Source organism: Agelaius tricolor, unplaced genomic scaffold (genome assembly GCF_023055355.1).
Source record: "Agelaius tricolor isolate 1412-34295 unplaced genomic scaffold, bAgeTri1.0.p SCAF_5, whole genome shotgun sequence".
NCBI lineage: Eukaryota > Metazoa > Chordata > Aves > Passeriformes > Icteridae > Agelaius > Agelaius tricolor.
Window position 1 is genome coordinate 37,456,768 of NW_027269265.1, and position 12,639 is coordinate 37,469,406.

Genomic DNA, 12,639 nt, shown 5'->3' on the forward strand with positions numbered 1-12,639 from the left:
TCATAAGATAAATATGAAGACACACACACATGATTTATTGATAGAGCAGAAGCTATATATAGTGCCCTTAACTGTATTATTAAAACTGAAGGTAAATAATTGATGGAATGAAGGAAAGATACATACAACTCTGGCAGCTCTGATGGGTCTTGCAGTAATTAAAATCAAATACATTCTATTGGTATGTCTTTCTGGCAAAAAAATTGTTTCCTCATTTCACCTGCACATTAAGAGACACTGTGTGTGTGGCCACAGAAGCTGTGCAGCCAGTGTGAGAGGAGTCAGGGAGGGAAAATGCTCATGGCTGTCTTGAGCCAGAACCATAAGCAGCTGTCAGACAGTCTAAGCAGCCCCAGTGCTTCACCCAAACACATTCCAAGGCAAGCAGTGCCACGGCCTCCCTGCCTTACTGTCCAGCTGGGAGAACTGAACTGTGCCCATGGGGTGCATGGGAAAGCATTCCCAAGTTCAGCCCCAGGAAAGCCTCAAAGGGGCAGAGAGAAATCTGCTGGCACCACTGCACCTGCCCCAGCCTTCTGTAAACCTCTGGTGCTCTGATGCATGGCCTGAAGATGAGTAATGCAAAACCTAAACCCTTGGTTTCTCATTTTGCTTCAATTAGAGGCACAATCTGTTGATTTCAATAGATTTTGGAGCAGCCCCACCTGACCTTCACTGCCCCAGAAGCAATGATTACAAACGGCAGCTAGGAGCCAAAGGACACATTGAACTCCTCACTTCGATCAGCCAGACCTGTGGTAGCAACAGAGTCCTGGAGCCATCAGGAGGGTGGGTGGTTCCACAGAAAAAGGATGAGAAGCTGCTGCTCTTGAAGTGTAAGTGCAAGAAACCTGCACAATTATTTCAAAGTGTTTCTTGCATCCCAAATCAGCACAAATTGGGAACAACAATATTAAGTGGCAGATGGTGGTGGTGGGGTAGCAGTTATTTTCAGTGAAACAGAGCATTTGACACTCCATTTCTCAGCAGGCACTGCTATTCCTGAGCTAGGTTTGACTTTAATATGCTTTCTTTTGCTTCAGGGAGCACAAAGCAGAGCTCCCCCAGCTGATGAACTGCAGTCTGGCAGGGCAGCACTAGAGAAGCACTCCAACCACTCTTGAGGCTCCCTTCTGCAAATCTCCAAAATGTAATTAAGAACAGATCTATTTATTCCTCCTGCTAGAAGCATCTATAAGCACACCAGATGTAACAGCACTAACTGCTTAAACATCTCTGCCAGAATCATATGTCTGATCATACGGTTAGAATCACAGTCACTCTTGATTATGTAGTGCTCCTAAAGGGACATCTTCAAGTTGATTCCTACTTCAAGGAGAGCTCAATGACCTAAAATAGTGCAGTTGTCGACTTTACCATGTCAGGAACATGGTTGCTCATCAGAAAACATGAAGCTGAGGGAGATGTTTGCTGCCTAGCATTAAAAAAAAATTTAATTTTCATTCCAATTTTTAATGAGTTAATCGCAGTCCAGTTTCCCTGACAATATAGTTAAGGCTGGCTGTCTGCTGACAGAATGAAGGATTACCTTTGTTTCCATAGATATAAGTGCTTTCAGTGAGCATATTGGATAAAACTTGTTCCTGATTGTAATTTTGCTTTAGTATCACAGATTTATGAAGGGATAAAAACCATGACTGATTATTTGTAATACACGCCAAGCTTTATTAGAAACTATGAGAGAGCTGTTGGAACTTGCAGGAGCTTTGATTTTAATGCTGGTTATTGATTTTAGTGCTTGGTCAACTTTCAGCCTTTTCACCTGGGAAGTGTATTCTCTGAGCACGAGAACAGGCACAGATCCTCACTGGAGCTTGGGCTGGACCAGGTGGGCTCACTGTTTTGGGAAGGACTCACTCCCATAAGAAATGAAGCACTGGGGGGCATGAATAATGAATTACAGCCATGTTCACAGATCTTTATGCATCTGCTCTCCCAAAACACCCCCGGTCTCGGGCCCGGCCACGCCATCCGGTAATGACAGGCACAGCTCTGCGTGGACATGAATGCGTTTCTGTGTGCACACACTTTCTGTGGGGTGCAGGTGCGGGTTTGGATCCAGGAGAACACCGGCGGAGCTGCCCCGGGCCGCACAAGCGTTGGGTGAATCTACGGCCGCGGCTCGGCGGCGGGACGTCCCTCCAGGAGCGGGGGCCGGCCGGAAGCAGCCCGACCAGAGTGCCGGGAAGCGGGGCCGGGATGAAGGCGTCAAAGGCCGAGAGGAGCGCTCGGTTAACTCAGTTGAACTCCCCGCGGGCAGCTGGGGCCCGGCCGCGCGGGCGGAAGTGACGGCGGCCGGGCGGAAGCGCCGCCCGCGGAGGGCGGCGGGGCCGGGGAGCGGCGCAGTGCCGGCGCAGGTGAGTGGCGGCCCGAGCTGCTGAGAGCAGCGGCCCAGCGTGGCAGCGTTTGCCTCAAAGCTTAAACGCTGCCGCTGGAAAGCATTTGGGAGAGCATTGTACAGCTCCGTTTCTCTGTAAAGTAAATCCGTTCGCCGTGACGCACTGGTGCTTAGGGTCCCTCACTGTCATAGCTGACCTTCCTGACCGGCCTCACACTTGGACTAAAGTTGGTGGATTCAGAAGTGGATCTCGGCCCTCTAAGCAATCTGTGGCTTTACTGCCTTCTGTGCTCTGGTGTTTTCTTTTAGTCTGAGATCTCTCCTCCCAGCCACGCCTGTAGAACGTCCTGCAGAGCTGATGGATTTTTCAGACTCTCCACGGCAGGGGCCAGACCATGACAGAAATGTTTTGTGAGACTTTTAATATAGACAGGGTGTACAACAGCAGATGATAGTGTGGCCACATAACAGTTGATATATTGTGCAGTGTAGAAGTGCTCCTAGTCCTTGGACAGCATTTCTGATCCCTTACCTGTGTTCCTAGGACAATATCTCAGTGTGTTGCTTGTGCTGACTGGCTGGAGGTCCCTCTGGGCAAACAGATAGTGTTTGGTGAGCTTTTAAGTAGCTAGTTGCAAGGCTGGAGGTAACCAGGCTGCAGGATGCTGGGGTTAGTGCTGATCCTCAGGAGTTTGTTAGTTTGTTAGTCCTGTGTGCTTTCTCTGGGCTCTGGTGGGTAGGAATGAGGACTCCTGATGGCCAAGGGAGTGTTGTTGATGTGCTGCATTGGCTTCCGTGGGACATGGGAAAAGGTGCCCTAAGAAGAAAGCCAAGAGTTTTCCCTGCATTCATTCTGTCTGCAGGTCCCACGTGTGTTGAAGGAAAGCCTTTGAGGAGGTTCCTGGAAGACCATCCCACCTGATTAACAAAGGCTGCTTGGTTGTCTTCTTGTGCTGACAGTTTTCCCAAGAAACAAAGGCAGTTTGAAGGGGTTCTGTATTTTTTGATTAAGTTTTGGTAGGGAGAGACTTGGACAAGTTTATGTAGAGCTCTGTGTGGAGGAGGCTTCTTGCAGAAAGCTTAGGAGCAGTGTTTACTTCCAACTGTGTGTTTTGTGCCTGTTAAAGCAGGCATCCTCCTCTTTTGGGCTTTGAAGGCTGTGATGACAGGGCAGGGAACACTTGGCTTGGGATGCATGTTCTGCTCCTTATGGATATCAAAGAGGGTCCAAGCAAGTGAAGTCTGGCTGTGGGAGCCCTGTTGTGGCAGCAAGCTCCAAAAATAAACAGCAAGTAGGTGTGTGCTTATGCTAGGAGTACACAAAAAAAAGAAGGAGCTGTCTGTGGAGGTTTCAGTTTTTGCTGTGCAGTTGCGAGTGGAGTGGGCTGAAAGGGAGTGGTTCTGCATTCTCAGCATCAGTGAGAGCCACAGTGAGATCCCAGGTGTTTTTGGGTTAGTCCCTTCCCTGACAGTAGCAAGGTACCATAGCAGGGTGCTCCTTCCTACCCTGAAGTGGCCTTTGGTGGATGGCTTTACACCAATACCTTGCATAAAACCAATAAACAAATGTAAAACATCCTGGCCCCCTTTTTTCTCTCAGAACCAAGAGCATCTCACTTAACCAGCCTTGGTCAAGAATGAGATCCCTGAAAACAGGATAAATATTCCAAGGGTAGGTCATAAATTCTACCTAAGAGTTACAGGCAGTAACTCTTGTTTCTGAGCATCTTTCCCACAAGGTTTCTCCCTACATATTTTACAATCAATTATAGTAATAGTATAAGGGAAACTATGGCTTCAGGGCAGTGGCTGTGCCTGCACAATGGTTGAACTCTGTTTTTGTCTGAGATTGGGGCAGGGATTTGTTTCCATGCTTTGCATTTTCTCATGTGTTCTGCCTATCCCTATGGCAGATAACGGTAATTTTAAAAATCCAAGTCCACTTTTCCTTTCCAACTTTTCAATAAATCATGCCTGAATCCTGCTTGGTTTTTAAAAGTGGAAGAAATCAAATATGCACACACTATTTAACATACTGAGGGTGGGAGGGTGCCAAATCTGCAGCATTAGTGCTGATCAGTGGCTGAAATTAGCGTGAAATGTATTAACAAACAGTTTACTTGCTGCCTGTGAGAAGTGGATTGCTGGTCCCAGGCTCTGAGAATCAGATGTGGGGAGCAAGAGTCACCAATATTTTCCTGCTTGGTAGATGGGAGGTGGAGTAGTTGCCTTCTTGTTGAGTTGTCATATGCACGGTGTGAAAAGGTCTGTATTAATCTCACCGTTGTTTTTCAACCCCAAATTGGCCTGGGCAGTGAATGGAGATGCTTGGAAATAGCACAGCTTCTGCCAGTAAGGGGCCAGTGAAAGAGAATGAGAACAGGAGGTCCACATGAGGAAGAAAGACATTTTTCACTTGGGAGATCTGAGTGAGAAGGAGAGCAAACAGTGCCAGGGAGTGCATTGTCCAGCTCTGTCTGGACAGTCTCTTGCATCCTGCCAGGGATGTTAATGCTGGGATCTGGAGAAGATAGCGTGCTCTGTAGTGATGCCCATGGAGGGAGTTAAAGCAGATCAGTACATTCACAATATATTGGTAGGCAGCCCCAATCCCACAATAGTAGGACAAACCCAAACAGAGATAATTTTCACCCTGAAAATTTAGGTTTTCAAATTTGAGCAGAAGAGGAGCAAACTCCATCTTCTGAAGTAAAGCTTCTGGGAGTATGGTGGAAGGGAGGAACAGTGTGTGTTCACCCCAAAACCTTGACTTCCCTTGAGCAAATTGAAATTCCTGGATAGAAGAAGGAGCTACAACATGCCCTTGCCCTGCTGATAATTTGGAGAAAACACATTCTGGCTTTCTCCATCATAGCCCATCCTTAACATGATTTAACACCCCAGAGGACCACCTGTGACTGGATCCCTGTCCATACAGAAGTCTAAAAATTATTAATATTTGAGGCTGGGTTATATGAAGTTTTAGGACCAATGCATCCAACAGGTCCACTTCATATCAAATGGGGCTTTGCAATTCATGGATTATCGATGCTTGTGTGGCAATGGAGACCTGAGGTTCCAACTTGCCCTGTCAGGTTTTATTTGCACAGTGCTAAAGATGAAAAAAACTTTATTCAGTTTGGTAGAAGTGCCTCTGTGGCTAGTCTAGCTCTACAGGGAGCTGAAGAAGTAATATGGCAGAAACCAATTATTCTAGTGGGACCTTTCAAGGTCTTGAAACCTGTACTGGCCAGAACCCCACCTGGTGTGGGGTTGTGCAGGGAGAAGCAGTAAGAAGGTGGTATGAACAATTACATCATCACTGCCATATGCCTCAGATAGAGGAGGGAGCACCCAGAGTGATCCAAATGCAGGAATTGCCTGGTAGTCTGCTGGACCAGGAGCCTCCCTTCTTATATAAAACCTACCCCTCAAGTTGAGCCCCGCCTGAGACGCATGTAGTTCACTGAGGCATCCTCCAAAAGAGAGAAAAATACTGAGCAGTGTTCTGCATGTTGATTCAGGGGACAGAATTGTGACAAGGGGAGAAGAAAGTGCTGAGATGGGAGAATCAGTAGCTGTGTGATTATTAGCAGGGTAGGTAGGTAGATCAGTAGCAGGGTGATTGTTAGAGGCTGACCCTAAAGAACCAGCATTTTTCTATACAAACCCCAGTGCTGTTTTTAAGGGATGCACCAATTGGCTTCCATTTTATGAACAAAAGAGTGGGGGATCTTTTGAGTTGCCAGTATGGCAGTGAGAGAAATGGGAAGACATCCTAAATTTGTTAAGCAAAAGTGTTTCTCGGTGGGATGAAATCCTGCCCATCAGAAGAGGGATAATCGGGCTCACCTGTTGAATAATCAGGTAGGTTCAGTGACCTGTGCAGCAGATACGGCAGTAAAGGGAAAAGAAAAATGGAAACATCTGCTAGAGTGGTTACATGCCAAGGGAGACCATTCAGGATTTAAGGATTTTTAAGGGAGCTGGTAACACAGGGTGGCCTGTCACTTGGGAACTGTGCAATGCTGTCATCTCAGTCTGTGGCCAGTGTTGTACAGGACTAGAGAAACAACACCCATTGCAGGAAGCATCCCTTCACTAAGGACACGGAAAAGTCCTCTGGGAGACCTGGCAGGTGGACTATATAGGGCCTTTTCTGAAGTCAGAGTGGAAGTATTGTCTGAGCTCACTCAAGCTGAGGCAGTAGCAAGAGCAGCAGGGCACAGCACCATAAAGGGACTGAAGCTATGGTTTAATTATTTGCCATGGCCCCAGTCCCTCCAATCCAACAGTAGTCACTTTACTGCCGGGGTGTCAGGACTCATTCCTGTAGAGGTCACCAATTGTTGGCATCGGTGCTTGGCACCAGTTTATTGTCTTACTGTAAAACTTTTATCCCTTCTCTCTGTGAGTTTCCAGGGGCAGCTCCTCACAACACTGACTCCTTTTTTCTTTTCTTCTGCACAGCCGGCTGACTCTTTCCTAGCCCTTGCACAACCACCTGCCCCTTCCTCCTCACAGCATAACCAAAAAACTCCAGCTCTCTTCTTAATTACCTAACCCACTCTTTTATAACACCCATCCTTATTGGACACAGCTGTGGCCTATTAAGGGCAGGGCTGTTCCTACTCTTTGGTAATAAGTACAGCTGCAACTGCTCAAGGGTGAGATTGCTTTAGCGCTGTCTCTATTCTCCTACAATCTATCCTCCCACACCAGGGTGGTTCAAGAGTGGGCACAAGATGAAGGAATCCCGTGGACCTTTCACACTCCATACTACCCCTAGGCAAATGAGGCTGTCGAATGCACCCGTGGATTCCTGAAGAGGAACCTGAAACCTCATGAACCTGAATGGGCAAGAGGGTGTCAAATGGGGTAGATAGAGTCAGTAGCTTCTGGGGAGTTAATGGGTGCCTATAACTCACAGCCTTTTGTCTTCATCCCCACCCATGCTCCCTGGAACAAAAGAAACTAAAAACCCTGCAAATCCTCTCCATTAGTTAGGACAGCTGGTTTTGGCAGAATTACCAAGAGTGGGATTGGTACCCCTGACCTTAAAAAAGCCACTTAACTTACCTGCCAGATGGTGGATTGTTCCCTCCTTTTAATCGTGTTTTGTTTTTATGCATGTATATGTTTTACAGATTATCTGAAATCCACTGCTGGACCTATGCTTTCAACTCTTGAGTGGACGGATCATTTTGTGTATTTTTTAATTTGATTTTGCTAAGCCTATTTTGCCTTTTCACTAGCAAAAAAAATGGTGTGGGAAAAGTTTTTGCTCTTATGTTATGGATGTATGATTTTGTCTCAAGCGACTGAAAATCAGAGTACTGAACCAAATTTAGCTTGGGAGTTGATACAAGGATTTATGCATATTTGGAATCATACAAATCAAGGAATATGTATTAACCTCCCCAACTCTGCATCAGAGGGGTTTAGATTTATGATGATTTGGTTAAATTTTTCAGAAATATTAACAAGAGAACTGGATAATCTTAAAAAAACAGGAGGAAATGTTACCTGGGGGATGGTGGAGTCCCAGTTCCTAGACCAGAAAGAAGGACAACAGTGGGATGCAAATGGGACATGGGTAGAATACAAGAACGCCTTTTACCAGCTCCCACGGGACTCTACCTGGAGCGATTTATGGAATCAAACATGCTATCGGTTATTAGACACCAACCCTTCTGAGACATTGCAAAATGTCACTTCTATCCCTTGCACGGTGGTACCGTGGTGGGATTCTCCTGCTGAGGGTGGGTTTTTTGAACATGAGTACAATTTACATTGGGATGCAGGATGGTGTATACAAATCCCTGATAACCCAGGAATTGCACAGCAAGTTAACCGAACAAATTATGAGTGGGCCTGGTCTCTGAAACAAATCTTTGATCCTGCATCTACACTACAATGGGCTTCCAGGGTCCCCACAGGGAAAATAGTAGAATGGGAAGTGGAGAAATCAGACTGTAAGGATCATCAGACCACACTACCTAATGGAGAGAGCATCTGTTGGAAAGTGAGGAACCGTAGAAGCCTTACCCAAAGTAAATCAGAGACGTCCTTTCTGAATTGTTCCCGTATATTAGATTGTACCACAGGAGCAGGTGAGCCTATAGAAACCTGGTACATCTCGGAGCTGAGAACTTTTATCCGGGACATGTGTACCTGTTGGGGTTATCCCAACTACGGCTATCTAAACCAAGACACCCGATGCAATGGGTCTTATGAAAATTCAGAGACAGCGCTATCCTGTGGCATTCCCACTACACACGGCCCTGACCAGAGGAGGGTCTGGAATTCAAGTAGTGAAGCACAGGAAGTTCCCCAAGGTGACCTGTATCAGTGTTCACAAGCCAAATATCCAGCTCCACGGGGAACGGTATGGGCATGTTCAGATGGGAAAATGTATTCCCACTTGAACATGTATGATATGGCTGGGCTGCAGTGTACTGTTGGGTTTCCTACCATGTGTCCATCTAAAACGTTCAATTATACACTTTATCATAACAACAAAGTGCGGAGAGAAATCCACAATCCAACAGATGCAAAAGGCTGTATTCAGGGGATTCAAGTCCCTGACTATTACACCTGGGGACAAAATGTTGCTTTAGACTTAGAATCATTTTTTGTGTCCAGTGGAGTTATCCAGAGGAACAAGTATGTCTTGGAGAACTTAACTAGGCAAGTCCATGCGTTAAGCAACTGGTCCGGACGCTCACTCAGGGAACCGAACATGCAGGCCCCGCAGGCATCGGAAATGGCCCTGCAGAACCGATTAGCCATAGATACGTTGTTGTTGAAAGAGAATGGAGTGTGTGGGATGCTAAACCTAACGGATGGAGAATGTTGTGTCACTGTTCATAACACCAGCACCACCATAGAAGAGGCACGTCAGAAGATGAAGGAGATTGCTGAGCAAACAGGAGAACTGTTTCAAGCAATGCAACCCAAGGACTAGTTTGATGGACTGAGCCTGGATTGTGGATCACATGTACTAAAGTGCCTTGGATTTATGGGATGGGGAAGGTGGCTTGTGTGCATTGACCTTATAATGCTGTGTGGATTCTTGGGTTTGATGATAGGTCAGGAACTCATGTTGAACTGTGATGAGTTCATTATGGTTATAGAGGAAAGGGATAGAATTTCTAGCACTATATAATTCCATACCATTCATGTCATGGCAAGAATGTGGTTGGAGCAGGAGGAAGTCAGGGGCTGGAAGTGGAAGGGTGGCCATCTTTTGCTATGCTTGGGGATGTGGCTTTTCTGGTTTGGTGCTCAAAGACAGCGCTGGTGAGCCCAAGAACTGGGGAGCTGCTCCAAGAAAAAGAAAGGAGAGAAAGCAGCAGCATGGCAGAGCCCAGCTGAGCCATGTGGAGCCCAGGCTGCAGCTGCTGGAACCGCCAAGCTCTCCAGTCCCGCTCCCACAAAGTCAGGCCGAGAAGGAGGGTCCTCTGACCTGCTTCAGAGCCCTGCCAGGTCTGAAGGTTTTGCCTTGTCCCTGTTCTTCCATTGTTTTCAGTCTGAGTGGGAAAAGTTAAATTGCAGGCCTTTCCAACATTCTGCGTTTGTTTTTGCATATACTCCATGCTGCCCAGCACAGGGCCAGCCATCATGTTGCCTTTTTCTTGGAAACCACACTGGATGTGGTCTTTGGGAAGTATTTTTGTTTGTTCAGTAGTGAATATCCTTTTGTCTCTCTTTTGTACACTCTTTTATTGTCTCTCTTTTGTACACTCTTTTATTAATATTGTTGTGCTTATTGCAATTTTTCAGTAAACTGTGATTCCAATTTATAATCTCTCCTAGTGTTTCCTCCACTGCTGGAAAGGGGCAGGGGAAAGGGAGCAGCTCAAGTAGGTTTAATATTCCCACTGGGTTTTAAATCAGCACAGAGCTATAAGAAGGGGATGAAGGAGATTGTTGGGATTTGTGAAAAGACTGGTGAGCTCATAAAATAAAAAAAACAAAAATCTCATAAAAAGTCCCATAAAATAGCTCTCATCGAGTGAAGAATATTTGAGTTCACCACCAAAGACTCCAAGACATGCACTGCTGGGAATTCCATTGCTAGAATTCCTTAGCAAATCCATGCAAGCATGTTGGTACTTATAATTTCATAAGATAAATATGAAGACACACACACATGATTTATTGATAGAGCAGAAGCTATATATAGTGCCCTTAACTGTATTATTAAAACTGAAGGTAAATAATTGATGGAATGAAGGAAAGATACATACAACTCTGGCAGCTCTGATGGGAAGCATTCCTGTCTTGCAGTAATTAAAATCAAATACATTCTATTGGTATGTCTTTCTGGCAAAAAGAATTTGTTTCCTCATTTCACCTGCACGCTAAGAGACACTGTGTGTGTGGCCACAGAAGCTGTGCAGCCAGTGTGAGAGGAGTCAGGGAGGGAAAATGCTCATGGCTGTCTTGAGCCAGAACCATAAGCAGCTGTCAGACAGTCTAAGCAGCCCCAGTGCTTCACCCAAACACATTCCAAGGCAAGCAGTGCCACGGCCTCCCTGCCTTACTGTCCAGCTGGGAGAACTGAACTGTGCCCATGGGGTGCATGGGAAAGCATTCCCAAGTTCAGCCCCAGGAAAGCCTCAAAGGGGCAGAGAGAAATCTGCTGGCACCACTGCACCTGCCCCAGCCTTCTGTAAACCTCTGGTGCTCTGATGCATGGCCTGAAAATGAACAGAAATCTAGAGATTTAAGTGCTTTCAGTGGTCATAAAGGATAAAATGTGTTTCTGGCTGTAATTTTTAAGTAGTATTGCAGCTTTCTAAAGGTTTAACGCCCCCCCCCCCCCCCCCCCCCCCCCCGCCTCAAACAGTGAAAAAGTGCTTACTTTTTTTACAGCATCAGGGCACTTTGTGGTGAGTCCTTCCCAAACAGTGAGCCCACCTGGTCCAGTCCAAGCCGAGTGAGAATCTGTGCCTGTTCTCATGCTCAGAGATTTTTTCCCCAGGTAATTATTAATCTCACCAGTGCCTATTGGTATCTCAAGGGAGGGTGTCAGAGGATGAAGCAGAGCCCTTCTTAATGGTACCAAGAAATAGGACAAATAAAGAAGGGGCAGAAACGGATGCACAGGAAGTTCCACCTGCACATAAAGGAGAACTTCTTTATTGTACCTGTGACCGACAACCAGCAGGTTGTCCAGAGAGGTTGTGGAATCTCCCTCACTGGAGATATTTAAGAACCTGGATGCAATCCTGTGCCCTGTGCTCTAGGATGACCCTACTTGAGCAGGGAGGTTGGACCAGATGATCAACTGTGGTGCCTTCCAAAAATGACTCGTTCTTTAAAAAGAGCTGAAAGTTGACCAAGCACTAAAATCAATAACCAACATTAAAATCAAAGCTCCTGAAAGTTCTGACAGCTCTCTCATAGTTTCTAATAAAGCTTGGCGCATATTACAAACAATAAGTCATGAATAATGAATTACAGCCATGTTCACAGAGCTTTATGCATCTGCTCTCCCAAAACACCCCCCCCCCCCCGGTCTCGGGCCCGGCTACGCCCTCTGGCACAGCTCCTGCGTGGACATGAATGCGTTTCTGTGTGCACACACTCGCTGTGGGATGCAGGTGCCGGTGTTGGGACCCAGGGTAGCACCGGCGGAGCTGCCCCGGGCCGCACAAGCGCACGGCGAACCCACAGCTGCGGCTCTGGGGCCCCGCCAGGATCCGGGGGACGGGCCCGGGCCGGGCGGAAGTGACGGCAGCCAGGCGGAAGCGCCGCCGGTCGGGCGGAAGCGCGGGCGTGAGCGGCGGCGCCGCGCAGGTGAGTGACGGCCGGGCTGTGGCGGCTGGGCTGTGGCGGCCGCGGGGCCTCTCCTGCCCGCGGTAATCCCGCGGCGGCGGCGGGGCAGGCTCGGCCCGGCCCGGCCCGGCCTCGCTCGGTGTAGCCGGCAGGGGCCCAGCACTTTGTCTTTACCCTGGTGTAAAGAGGAGCGCGGCTACGGGCTCCGCGCGGCCGCCGATCCAGTGGCCGTGCCCGCCGTGCAGGGAGGTGCTGCGGGATCTGTGCCGCTGTGTGCCTCCCTCCCTCTCTCCTTCCCTCCCTGCCCCCATCAGAGAGGCCTTGCCAGGCCGAGTCTCTCCGTTGGCTGGTTGAGACTTGATTCAGAGTAGTTTGTGTAAGTCCATCAGGGCTGTGAACGCGATGGGAACGCTGGCACGCATCAATTCTTCAGTGTGTTGATAGCAGCTGTTGTTTTTAATTTTATTTTGCGCTGTTCTGCTTCCTGTTTATTG

The 12,639-nt window shown here is 47.5% G+C and overlaps 1 protein-coding gene and 1 long non-coding RNA gene across 2 annotated transcripts in view; both read left to right on the forward strand.

Moving 5' to 3' along the window:
• Positions 1 to 241: 241 nt before the first annotated feature.
• Positions 242 to 10,365, forward strand: LOC139590143 (uncharacterized). The gene is made up of 2 exons (XR_011679264.1): positions 242 to 2,378; positions 7,507 to 10,365. It is a non-coding gene; the product is annotated as an uncharacterized lncRNA (long non-coding RNA).
• A 1,741-nt stretch (positions 10,366 to 12,106) lies between these two features.
• Positions 12,107 to 12,639, forward strand: part of RPAP1 (RNA polymerase II associated protein 1) — a 38,853-nt gene continuing 38,320 nt past the window's right edge. Inside the window, exon 1 of the mRNA XM_071427344.1 lies at positions 12,107 to 12,166. The gene's annotated coding sequence lies outside the window, so the exon portion shown is untranslated. The remainder of the gene's footprint in view (positions 12,167 to 12,639) is intronic.